Source organism: Parus major, chromosome 1 (genome assembly GCF_001522545.3).
Source record: "Parus major isolate Abel chromosome 1, Parus_major1.1, whole genome shotgun sequence".
NCBI classification, from domain to species: Eukaryota; Metazoa; Chordata; class Aves; order Passeriformes; family Paridae; genus Parus; species Parus major.
In genome coordinates this window covers 59,705,299-59,718,168 of record NC_031768.1, presented here as the reverse complement: position 1 = coordinate 59,718,168, position 12,870 = coordinate 59,705,299, and the positions used below count along the sequence as shown (strand labels likewise).

At 39.3% G+C, this 12,870-nt stretch overlaps 1 protein-coding gene across 3 annotated transcripts in view; it reads left to right on the top strand.

Moving 5' to 3' along the window:
- Nucleotides 1-17: 17 nt before the first annotated feature.
- ENOX1 (ecto-NOX disulfide-thiol exchanger 1) overlaps nucleotides 18-12,870 on the top strand; it is a 350,391-nt gene continuing 337,538 nt past the window's right edge. For 2 of the 3 annotated variants that reach the window (XM_019007902.2, XM_019007903.2), the window contains exon 1: nucleotides 18-62. The gene's annotated coding sequence lies outside the window, so the exon portion shown is untranslated. The remainder of the gene's footprint in view (nucleotides 63-12,870) is intronic. The other variant, XM_015637165.3, reaches the window with a different exon arrangement.

Sequence of the window (12,870 nt, the reverse complement as noted above, 5' to 3'; positions counted from 1 at the left end):
CCCGCGGGGCCCCGAGCCGCCCCCGCCGCTGCCCGGCGCCCCCCGGGCACCGGCTCTTCCCGGTGAGTCTGAAAGTTTGCTCTCCTGGGCGCCTGGTGTTTGTTGTTGTTTGGGGTCCGCCTGTTTAGGCTGGGCTTTTATTTTCCCATTCCAGCTAGCGGGCTATTTATTTATTTTTTTTTTCTTTTCTTCCTTTTTTTTTTTTTTTTAATTGCAGTCGCTGCTGCAGCGCGGGTAGACCGGGGCTCCCGCGCCCGGCGCTGCCCCCGCCTCGCTGGGCAGCCTCCCCCGGGGCACACGCGTGGGCAGGCGGGCAGCGCACCCAGGGCGGCCGGAGCCGGGGTCCCTCCCGCTGCCCCCCTTCCCTCTAAGAGCTGGGTGGCTGCGGCTGCGAGCTCGCCGGCAGCCCCCCTGCAGTTGGCAGAACAGTTTTTGGTGGCAGCTCAGGAGGAGACTGTCCCATCCCTCTCCTGCTTCTCCTCGTTCCCTGAGAGAGTGTTTTAAAACAGGTTTCTGTGAAGCTATAGGTGACAGGATAGCGGTGTCACCGAGAGCCGTGCTCCGTTTTGTAACTAGCAGTGTTACTGTAGCGGGGTATCAGCTGGGGAACAGCCGTATTCGACCCTGATAAGGAGAGGGATTGGTTGTGGGTCGTGTCCATCTTCCGCTGCTTTCATCTAATTGCTAGAAGTAGCTTGCTGTTGTTTGTGGTAGAAGAAGCTCGCTTGCATTTTACTCTTTTGTTCTTTGATTCTAAATGTGGTTTGGTGGGGGCTCCTAGTTTCTGTTAGGAAACTATCAGAAACTATAGAGGTTGAAAAAATTAATCTCTGAGCAGGAGAGGCAAGAAGCTTTCAGCTCCTTCCCATGAACTGTGTATTTTCTATGTTGTGTGTTGTTGCTTCTTTTTCTTTTCCTTATCACTGGGAGTTCTGCTGTAATGTCTCAAAAGCTTTGATTTTTTTTTTTTTTTTTTTTGCAATGAACCTGATTCATTTTTTTTCCCTCAAATTTAAAATGGAGTGATAAAATGCATAGGCGTTAATAAGTAAGTTGAAAGGATTTTGAAATAGCGCGTGTTGTGCATGGTGTGAAATTGTAGATATACATAAAAGAATAATAACTACTCTGCAGGTTTTCTTTTAAACCTTCTTCTCTGTGACTTTGTGCTGAACTCTCTTCATCTGTCTCTCAGCTTTTAAGTCTGATTGTTTTTTGCAGTTGAGGTCTCCTGTCATGTTGTGGGAATTGCATTGGTAGGCACCCACATTTACCTCATAATCTTTTATTCTCTTATTTTGCAAAGACTTGCCACGGTCAAAAGTACATGAAATTTGCTATTGTGGCTTTCAATTTTAGATCTCTTTTCCTGGTGCTTTTATTAATTTCTCTATTTGATAATTTATTTATTTATATTACAACCGAAGAGGGAGGGGGAGAGTAGGGAATTGTCTCTGACTCTTCTGTCTGTCCAAATGTACAAGAAAAAAAAATAATAGAAAGATTATGTAAAGAAATTAAAGCACTGAGACAACCTAGATCTGAATTCCAAGAACAAGAATTACGGTGGCATGTGTGCTTGCCCCCACCAGGCGTTCTGCAGCATGTGGTATTTACAGAACTTGCAGTGTACAGTAGCTCTCCAGTAGTAAGAGAACGCTTTGTATCCTTGGAAGTGAAAGAGTCTTTGACAAGTCAGCAAAACTATAGATACAGTCAAGGAACGCTGATACACTTGTGAGTGTGTGCATGTATAAATATCACCAGATTGCCTGAGTTCATTTTCTCTCAGTATAGTTTGTATTCCTCAGCCTGGAATATATACATACTTTCCCCAGAATTCTGAGGCATTTTTTTACTGCTCTTCTCTGTGTGCATGTGTTTTAATGTTAGTCTTAATCTCACTGTAAAATACAAAATAATCCAGTAATAGATTTAGAAGACTTTATTGCCAGGCAAACCAGGCAATAGATCATGAAATCAGACAATAGTATTTTGTTTCCTAGCAACCCCCTACTGCAAACAGAAAACAAAACGGTGGTGGATGCTTCCACATCATGATAGCTATATGTCGAAATCCCCAAGTAGTAGATACTGAAGTTCTAATTGTGTAGGGAAACTCACTCCTATTTGTTTCAGCTACTTTGTTAATATTTTCCTTTTGTGAGAAAGATTTGCTGGGGTAAATGCAGTTAAATTTTTAAAATTTCACTCTGGTCTCTTAATAATAATGTCTGTTAGAATGAAGAGGGCACAAAATTAAGTAGAATTTTTGCCACTAAGAATGATTTTGAGTTTTCTGTTCTTATTGCAGGACTGTTTCTAAATCTGTGCAATTACAGACCCTTGAAAATCAGATATATTATCTCTTTTATCCAACATCCAATATCTTTCTGGCTTTTGTGTTGTTAGTCATCCTTTAGTTTTGTGTTATAAAACTATGTTTATTACAATGTATTGGAAGAAAAATCCCTTGTGGCTCCTAGGAATGGAAAGTAAAATCCAAGTGCCTCTTTGCCATGTTTACATTCTTGGCACTCTGTTCAGCACTTCCAAGGAATCAGTGCTATCATAGTGCAGCAGGATTGGGTCCTAAGCCATCATCTTTCTAAAAGAGCTTTTGATAATGCAGTAATTCCCTTAGTTAAAGTGCCTGAGCACTGAAATGGCATCTCGACCCTGAATCAATCTGGGATGCACTTTGTGCACTGCCATCTATCTGAAAAAATCCATTAGTGCAAGCTGGAGATCTGACCTGGGATGTGGGTGCAGGTGTTTGAGCTCTGGAAGCTGCTGGAGATGCTGAGCTGGAAAAGGAAGGTAAATAGGAAAAGGAGGTGAACAGGCACAGATGTGTAGCTGTATGTACGATGCAACAGAGAAGTTTCTATGCTTTTGTCTCTATTTTATAGGAGAAAATGGCAAAAAGGTGTTTGCTGAGTTTTACCTGCAAGTCTTCACTATCCAGCAGTATTTACAGACATCACGCAGTGAATTGAAACAGAGGCAGTTTTCCTATTGGTTGCATCAGTGATTCTGTGAAAGTGAAAATATTATTCCAGTCTGGGAAACTGTAAAATCACAAGGAAAATTTGCTGTAGGGAAGATAGCAAACTTAGTCATGTATGCATTATTGAACAGTATTCACGCTAGGCATGGGAAGGGTGTTCTCTGAGTGACTTAGGGGTTCACAGCATTATTTAAGAGATCCCATGTGCAGTCATAGACAATGTATTTATATTGCCTATAGGTGTTTTCCTGGTTCATCTCAAGTACTGAGGTACAAAAGGGTTACAGCAGATGCCACTTGAATAAAAAGGGTTGAAGTGGAATGGTCAGAGTATTATAATTCTGATAAATATCTATGAGCAGTTACTTTCTTGTCTATATTTGAAATCACGCATTTTAGTGCCATAGCATGTGTGGATGGTTTAGTTTAGAGCATGCTAATTGAATTTTGGAAGGCTTTATGGATTGAGAGGAAGTAGTCATTTTCCAATTTTTCTTCTCCGTTTCTTTCTCAGATGGCACTACTCCCAAAACTTGAGTCTTACAATTAGGTAGTCCACAGATGAAGCTGGATATGGCTGACTAATTGCAGTCCCTGCTTTGCCTCTGCCTGTGTTTGCCAGGCAGCAGAATGAAAGAAAGCAAATAAAACAAAAAGTACAAACAAAAAACAAAGGGGAGAGAAGTATTCTGTGTATAAACAACAGAAGACATTTGGAAGTGATTTTAGATACTCTCCATGAAACTCCTTTTACACCAACTGCATTTTTTGCTGGTGGTGAATGTAAAGCTTCTGTCTGCTGTAATGTGGGTTGGCCACTGATGGAGACAGCCAACCCATGATCCAAACCAAAAACCTCCTTCTCCCTTCTCTCCGCTAAAGATCATCTTAAATGGAACAGTGAGTTATGTCTATTTCATTTAAAGGTGTTCAGGAGACAGGAATTAAGAAACGGACAACTTTGTTCTCTCTCTTCAACTGCACAATGATGGTTGTGGCTAATGTGCTATCAGGGAATGTGCTGCGTATCTTGCTGAGATACATAAGCCTTTCCAAATTTTTCACAAGGCTTTCTTTTATTATTGTTTTTCAAAGTGAGTACTGAAGTAATGAGAATATAGAGTTAACTTACTGCATGTTTAAACCTATAGGCTTCATGATTACTGTACTGAGGGATATTTACTTAGGTATTTATCTCCTGTTCTTCTTTTAAGAAGAATGATGCCAGTTTTGGACTCTCTTGAAGCTTTTTTTTTGTTTCAATCCTGTTACCTTAAATCACTGTGCTGTCAATTCTTACCAAATACAGAAAGTAGACCATCCCAGTAATTATAGAAACTGAGGATTTGGTTCAGCCGAGCACTGACTTGGACACACAACTTTTCTTTTTTTTAAGCGAGTGCTTAAGCTCATCTCTACTTGCTGAGATCAACTGTGTTTAAGAAAGTGGTGAAAGTTAGGCATGTAATTAAATGCTTTGTCGAATAGGACAAAACCTTTTGACTATTAGTATCAATAGTATTAGTATTGATATTAATGTGTTTGATTTGTTGTAAACAGAACTTCAGGACAATTCCTCCAGGACAGCAGAGTGAAGGGAACAAGTAGGGAGAAAAGGCAAGTTCTTGGGGCAAGGGGTATCAAATCAAGAATTTACTGGTGGGTGAGTGATGCTAGGAAGGGATTGAGAATTAATAAATGAGTCTGGAATGGGATTTGATTACAGAAGATCATGGTTTGTGCCTGAGCTATCAAGAAAAAGATACCATTTTGGCAAAGAGGTGGGATTCCATTTTTGTTAGAATCTGTTGTGAGCACATGTGAAAACTGAATATCAGCAGGAAGGTATTGACAATTTGATTGAAGCTCAAAGAAGAGCAACAAAACACTCACAGGTCTGAAGGAACTAGCTTGAAGGGAAATATTCAAAAATAGACATCTCTAGTCTGGGACTGAATATGGGAAGATGGGTTAACTACGTGTCTGTTTGAAATGTATTTCAGTCATAGCAGTCAGATTTTTTTTTCTGCCTTCTGTGAGAGAATACTTAGGACTAAATGGAGAGATTGAGGAAATACAAGTTTATGATGAATTCTGGCCAAAACTCAGTAATAGAAAAATGTATTGTAGCCTATATTAATATATTTGTAGTGCAAGCCCCCCACGACTCTTTAGATGTTTAAAATAAGAATAGGCAAATTGTTGGCAGGTGTACTGGAGAAGGCAATCCTGTATTTTCAAGGAGATGAAGTACAAGACCTAACAGCCCCTTTTCGTGCTTCTGTTTTGTTCTAGTTTCAGCTGAAGGTTGCAGGAGGTCAGATCCCAGGCTGGCCAACCTTGACTTGGTTTCCAGTGCTGAGACAGTTGGGTTTTGTGCTTTTGTAATGCAGGATTCAGAACAGGGTCATCATGTGGGCTCAGGCTGAGTCAATGATGGGATGGTGGATGTATGAGGATTAGCTACAGTAGGTTTTTTAGTAAACAGCTGTAGGTTATTAATTTGTTTTTCCTTTTAGAAATGATGAGCATCTCAGGTGGTGTAGAGGGCATAGAGGTGACAAAAAGAGCTTCCTCTTTCTTGACAGTTTCTGCAGCATATTTTTTTATCATTTGAGGACACTTACTGCCATTAGGTGCAATGATGGATAGCAGGTACTGCTCCTTTCTTCCTGTCCTCTCATCATGATTCCCTGATCTCTGCACAGCTGTCTCCTGTGATCTGGCTAGTCAGTGTGCAGTTCAAGTCCTGATGACCACTGCCACCAGTGGTGTGTATTCTGGAAGAGACTGAGAAAAGGGGAGAGACATAGAGATGATCTTTCCAAGGGTGCATTGGTTTAAATGTTTCCATCATCATCATCATCTGTATAAACTGGAGAAGACTTAGCCAGGGAATGTGCAGGTCCAAGGTATAATGACGGCTTTCTTGTGGAACCTTTTCCTGGAATGAAGTTAATACACTGGTTTATTGCAATTCATGTTACTCGAAGCAAGCATTCAGAAAAAAAATGTTCTGCAGACTGATATCATCAGGGAATGTTTTCCAACAGCCATGCCAATTGCAGAGGAGGAGGTGGATTTCCCTCTGCTGCGCTTTATGGATACCTGACAGCCAACTGTTTAAACAAGGCCTATTTTGGTAACCATAAGGTAAAAACAAGTGATTCAGAATAATCCTTTTTAACATGTTAATGATTAAAACAGTAATCCTGCAGGAATATCACATACAGGGGAAGGCTGATCTGGGGTAGAGCTGGTTGGTGAGACTGACCTTTGGTTTATATACCTGACAGTGCAAGAAAGTAGTGCTTTGAAGTGGTGGAAGACAGGTTTAAGTCTTCTGTGTGCAATACAATGTGGAAAAATTTGGTCTGTCTTATTAAAAACCAGCTCGCTCCCAATACACTCCAGGTGTATTTGGTTCTATAGAAATCCTCGAAAGGTAAGCCAGGTTTAGTCTTTTCTGGTGCTTGTCTCTGGGAGTTGGTGGATAGATTGGTGATGGAGGGCTGAGAAGAGGTACATTTTGAAGGGATGAAATTGAAGGAAGTTTTTTAGACAGAACATAAGGATTTAGACTGAGGTTGATTACTAATGCATTGCTTCTGCTAGAGGGACAGTTTTTTTGGGATGGATAATTGTTGGTAGATGGATAAGTCAGATAAATAGAACCCATACAATTGATCAAGTAGATCAAGCTTAGTAGGTGGTGGTAATCAAATTGTGTAGATTGGTTTACTTAGAATTATTTGTGTATGTTAATAACACTCTTCTATGTCAATGTGTCTAAGATCAGGCTTGTTGGATGGGATAGTTTAGACTGAAAGGTACTGTGTAAGTGTAAGATTATTATCTTCCCTTTGCAGGAAGAAGCTAGGTTAACAGTAATCTTAATTACAACTTGTTTCTGTTAATAGATCTTTATTTTTAGAGTTAAGTTAAATGAGGCTTTAAAGTGCTTTTATACAGATACTTTTAACATAGTGTTACCATTTAGGATGTGGGGTTTGGTACACTGGATATTGACAGTACTTGTGGAGGAACAGTTTCTCCATGTCCAGAGTGGATAATATACGACCATTCTGGTATGGCAGGTTCTCTCTGTGTAGGTTTTAAAGGGACCTGTGCCCTACACACAGTGTAAAAATGCTTCAAGACATAACAGCTCTGCCTGGGGTAGAATACAGTGAGGATTTAATAGTATTTTTAACAATTCTGTTTAGATTTATTCATTCCTTTTAGGAAGTATTTTGTCAGGGAAGCAAAGAAGAAATGAAATAGAAGGAGCTGATAAAGGCGTGGGGTGAATTTAGGGAGGTGGATTGCAATAACCAGAGTGAGAACATGCTCTTGGAACGAGCACTGGTTCTTCTGCCCTTATAAGAAGTATTTCAGCAATGACAAATAAGTTTGTTTCATCTGAAAGCAGCAGATTGCTTCCTAATATTTTGCTGGTCTGACATTCTGTGAAATTGTGTTATATCCTAATTCAGTGGCTGCTCTGTATATAGAATAAGAGCTTGCTATTTTCTACCAAGTGAAGCATTCCCTCTCCTTCTGCAGTGGTAGAGGTATTTTGGTGTTAGAGGTCCATGGAGTAATCTCTTCTGATGACTCCTGATAGATGTTGGCATGACTCAGAAGAGAGAGTTGCATTTTCTGAATAAGCAATCTTATTAGAGTTTTTCTTGGAGGTGGGACCTTTGCTTAGTAGTGAGATCTGCTGAGATCACAGCACAGGGTGCTAAGGTTACAGACACATCAGAGGGTGGCTGTGGTCCTCTTCTGGCAGATATGGATGTGAGTAAGCACTCTGGATTTACTAGCTGTAAATGGGTTGTCTGTTCATGCATCCTCATGCCTCTCATGCACACGCCCTTCTGGTTTCTACTGTCTTCAAGGCAGAGCATAATGTGGAAGTACTGGTGACAGGCTGTTCCATAAGAAAGCTGATGATTTAAAGATCCTGGAAAGTACATTTGATTTAGAATCATCTATATGTTGTCTTTCCATTAGTTTGCCTAAAATGAGCATCTCTCTGGTTAATTTAATTTTAGCAAATGAAGGTACCCTTGGCCATTTTTTTGGTTCAAGCTTATTCGTATCTTCAGAGTAAGAGGAAATACCATTTGTGCTGATGAATCATTTTCTGCAGTGTAATCTCCCATTTCATATGAACCAGAGAGCCATTACCATTTATTTCATTGACAGCCTGTGAGGGAACATACCATTTCTGTTCCTAGAGGGACCTGGGCGCAACTTGAGCAAGAGCCTCAGTGTGCTGTTGCCAATCTACTTAGCTACACAGTTTCTTGCCAATTCTGTAAGCTTAACACTATTACATAAAAATATGTGAAACCAGGTATGGTGCATATGTCATTAGTTGGGTTTTTTAAGTTTTATTTTTTGTGATATGTTTGCTTAACTTTATCGTTTTACAGAAGAGATGCAATGTGTAGTTTGTACTGTTTTCTTTACAAAAGAGAAGGGAGCTGTAAATTTACCCTATGAAGGCACTTATTTACATTTTTTTAAGTAAAGGAGGCTGGAAAATTGGAATTTCTTTTTCAGTTTCTTAGAAAATACTAAGGGAGATTATATAACTGCATGAAGTCTCTGGGGAAAAGGAAAAAGAAACCTTGCTGATAATGAAAGAACCAAGTAGCTGCTTAATGCTCACTCTTCATGGAAAGTGATGAGAAGGGAGACCTGCACCATCAGACACAGCTTCATTTGCTCAAAGCTGAGAGTATGCAGCACATCTGATGGGCAAATCTGTATAAGGCCAGATTGCTGGTCTGACACCTATCTTTACCTTTTCCACATTAACAAAGTTGATTCTGTTTGGTGTTATATACTATATATATAAAACAGAAATTATAAAAGTAATAATTTTCAGGCTCATCTTGCCCAAGAATCGAGGGAGTAGTTTGAAGCAAGTCAGTCAATTCACCGTAATCCATCAGTTCTTCTATACCTCAAGTATAAATACTGCATGAGTAGCTAAGCAGAAAGGACTAGTGGTCATGTTGAAATGATGAAGAAAATAAGTTTATCTTGATTCTCCATTATCAGACAAGCTACCTGATGAAAGTAAATATTGAATTGAAAGCAGAAGGTTGAATTTGGTAATTCTGAAGATGAGATCCCTTGCATCATTGAACTACAGCTTCAACCTTGATAGCTTCAAGCTTGATACAACCTTTGCATCATTAAAGTACAGCTGTGATGATCACTGAAGTCACTGTTCTAGGTTTCAGTGGCACTTCAATGTAATTTTGTTGTAGAGGAATAATTTTGTTATTGGGGGGACAAAGAGCAAGAGCCACTCATGTTTTAAACATGAGGAAAATGAAGACTTCAGAGTTGGTGGGAAACCTCCTTTCATGCTAATACAAAATGAGCAATACAGAGTGAGATGTAAGTCTGTATGTACTGCCCTTTCAAAGACATTTAAATTCACTAGTTCGCTGTTAAACCGATGATGGGAAAGGGCAATGCAAAACTCAAAACCCAAACCTAAATGAAACAGCACTTCTGTTAATGCAAAGTGTTTAGTGAATATGAAAAGTGTTCAGAAAGTGGCTAGAAGCATCCATGCAAGACAAAATGCAGACCTTTGTAGTGCTCCCAGCCATGTCTCTAAGGGATGCCACGCGATGGCTGTACAACAAGGAGACATTCTGTAAGTGCCTGAGGAGCAAGCGTAGTAGTGGCAGAAACAAACTGAAATGAGAACTTTGAAGGTAGGTTTGTCCTGATGTTGATTTCATCTTGGTGAGAGAGAACCGTCTGTATGATTAGAAGTTGTCTGGAAACAAAAAAGAGTACATATGCTTCCTTCCTTCAGTTACTCATGGACATCATCTGAGGAAGATCTTATTTTCATTTTTGCCTCTACTGTGCGGTCCTCAATAATGAAACTTTGTTTAAACAGAAGTTGAATATGACTTCCTCATGGACATTTTATACTGCATGGTATAAATATAATTATTTTATATTTTTATATAAATATAAAAATTCCCCAGAGACTCCCCAGGGAAGTGGAAATCTTAGGAAGGCACGTAATGATGGTTTCAGAAGGATTTCCAGCAGCTACAGCCCGATGATGCTTCAGTTCAGGTGGAAACTTTCTTCACCTAGCTTGGAAATAACTTGACATCAGATATCTGAGAAAAATATTGAAGGAGCTCTCAGTAGTTATACAAACTGAATTGCAAGATTAAATATTTTACGTGAAGATGGAGGACAGGAAGAAGTCTGACCTACGAAGAAAAAGTCCACAATGCCCACAGTGATTAGAGTAAAAGTAATAGGCTGAATATGTTGCAAGAAAAAATAAGTTTAATAAGTTTTTTCTAGTGGCAAGGATGCAGAGGGTTCCTAACATGGATTGTGTGAACAGTGTGGGGCTTTATCATTTGGGGTCTTTATCAGCTAGGGTCTTAATCAGTTGGGGTCTTAAAGAATTTGATAGCTATAACTGTGTTGCCTTGAAAGAATGCAACTGATCCTGTTGCATGGTTGTTTCCAGCTTTTTTTGTCTGTGATTCTCACCAAGCCCTACAGTGAGTGGGATAACAGGAAGTGAGACAGTCAGAATGAGCATGGTTTCCTTAGTTAAACTGAAATCCAGATGATCAGTCTGTTACCCCTGTTTGTGTCAGAGCAGTGGAATATTTAGCATTTGAGTTGTAGGAGATGCAGGCGCTTGAACGTGGATGGTTCAGGCTTGAAAATTTTCTTCTCTGTCCAGCTAAGTGTGGGGCGTTTTTCCACGTTGCATAGTTAGGCTTGAGACATTTTGATAAATTCACTTTATCATGCATGATCCCATGCTAACACAACTTGAGGTTCAAACCTGGCTGGTGTAAAAACACGAAACAAGCATAGCTAGAGAGAAAATTAATTTGTCTTCAAAAAGCTTTTGTAACTGTTTCCCAAGTTGTTAAGACGCCCCTGAAAATAAACTAAAAGAATGGTAGATCTTACTGTCTAGAGACTTACTACTCAGCTACTGTGTTTTTGTGTATTTTGAGTTGTGTGCTTTCAGTTTTGGACCGTGTTAGAGGAATAACCATGTTACAAAGTTAGTTTGGTAGTCTGCGGTTTGTGTTTTTCATAGTAAATGCTTTGTGGACTTCTTGCAGTGTTTCCAGTGGCTGTCTTCAGTCAGAGGAAGAAAGTTGCCTGAGGTCTGGGAAGCATGTGGGGAAGAGACTACGGGTCCATTAGACCCTAGTTTCTGCTTTTCTCCAGATGTTTGCTCCATAACTAGTAGTAAAAATAGCACGTAGACCAATAAAAATAACATAGTATATTAGAAGTACCAGAATACGAGTCCTTTTGGCAGGGAATATTGAACTCTCCTAGAGAACAAATTAGTTCCTGTGCATTATGTGTTCATGGAGGTTTGCGTGAATAATGATTCAAACATTCTTTTAAGATGTATGGGGCCAGATTCAAATCCCCAGTGATTTAAATTTTGAGTAATTCAAAAGATATTTATGAGTTATATCTCAATAACAGATTACAATCTGCTTCTTATTCTGTAGGATTTTAATAAGGTTATAAAAGGGAAATTCATCTTCATTTTCCAAATGTGTAACAAGTTACATAATTAATCCAATATTGTCTTCATTCTGGAGGAGGCTGTTTAACTTGAATTTCTTTGTCAAATACCATGCAGACAAGCTCATGTGGTGGTAACATTAACTAATGATAGAGTTATCCAGATATGTAGTTCTGTCATTAACTTGAATTGTTTTCAGTAGAGAAAGAACACGTTTCTGAAGAGAAGAAAGCATGCTATTTTTGCAGCCACTATGCAATTAGCTCATATAACCCCTGTGCTCGTCATGCTTTGTGTAAGATCCAGGGTGACCAACTGTAGGTCATTTATGTGAGAACAAAGACCCTGGGGCCGAGAGAGAGTTTATTAAGATAATACTGTGGTGTGAAGTTCAACTGTCACAGCAGTTGCCACTGGAAGTGTGTCTCTATTTACTGAATGCTTGCATAAATAAGAGTTGCTTGAGTTGGGATGTTTTGAGTATTAAAGGATGGGGAAAATAACCAGATAAATGGTGGTGATGTGAGCATGGAGCTGACCTCACCTTGTTTTTTGCAGGTTCTCATTTACTGCCGATGGCTCCGTGGATTTTCTGATGTGAGGTTGAGTGCCTGCCATTTTAACCATGGGAGGTTAATATTTTTGTCCTTTAATTATCCACTTATTTTCATCAAAATGAAGGGATCTCTGGCAATTTTGGCCACTCTTAACAAATGTCACTCAAAGTTGGTAAAGTAAAGGGAGGAGAAACAGATGAAGTTGCAGGCAGAGGATCATTGAAGATTCATTATCAGGAAGTAGGGCTAAAAAGTATTTTTCTCAGATGTTTCTCTTTCCAGATAGAAAAAAAGAAAAGTTTAATTGAATTCTTTCATCCATGTCAAAGAGTACAAAGTGTGTTGTCACTTGCTGGTGACTCAGTGTATTTGTCACTGGGAAGTCCACAGCAATGTGCTTTCTAAATGGTTTATGAAAAATGGACATAAAATCTGTTTAAAACAAAATAAACTTGTTGCTTTTATCTGTTAAAGCAAAACAAAGCTGCTCTTATTTGTAGACTACTGGATGACCTTAGAATGTGTATAATGGCACGTCTGGTGCACTGTTACTAACCATAGTAGGAGTAGCAAGGGCTTTGTCACAGTGCTTCATAAAGCGTTTTCTGTGTACATTTTTCTACTAAAAATCTTTGATAATCTGTCGTTAAATATGAAAGCTGCTTATTTCAGCTTTACAAGAACATCAGATTCTTCCCTCTGAAGCACAAAGAAAACTCCATGCTTAA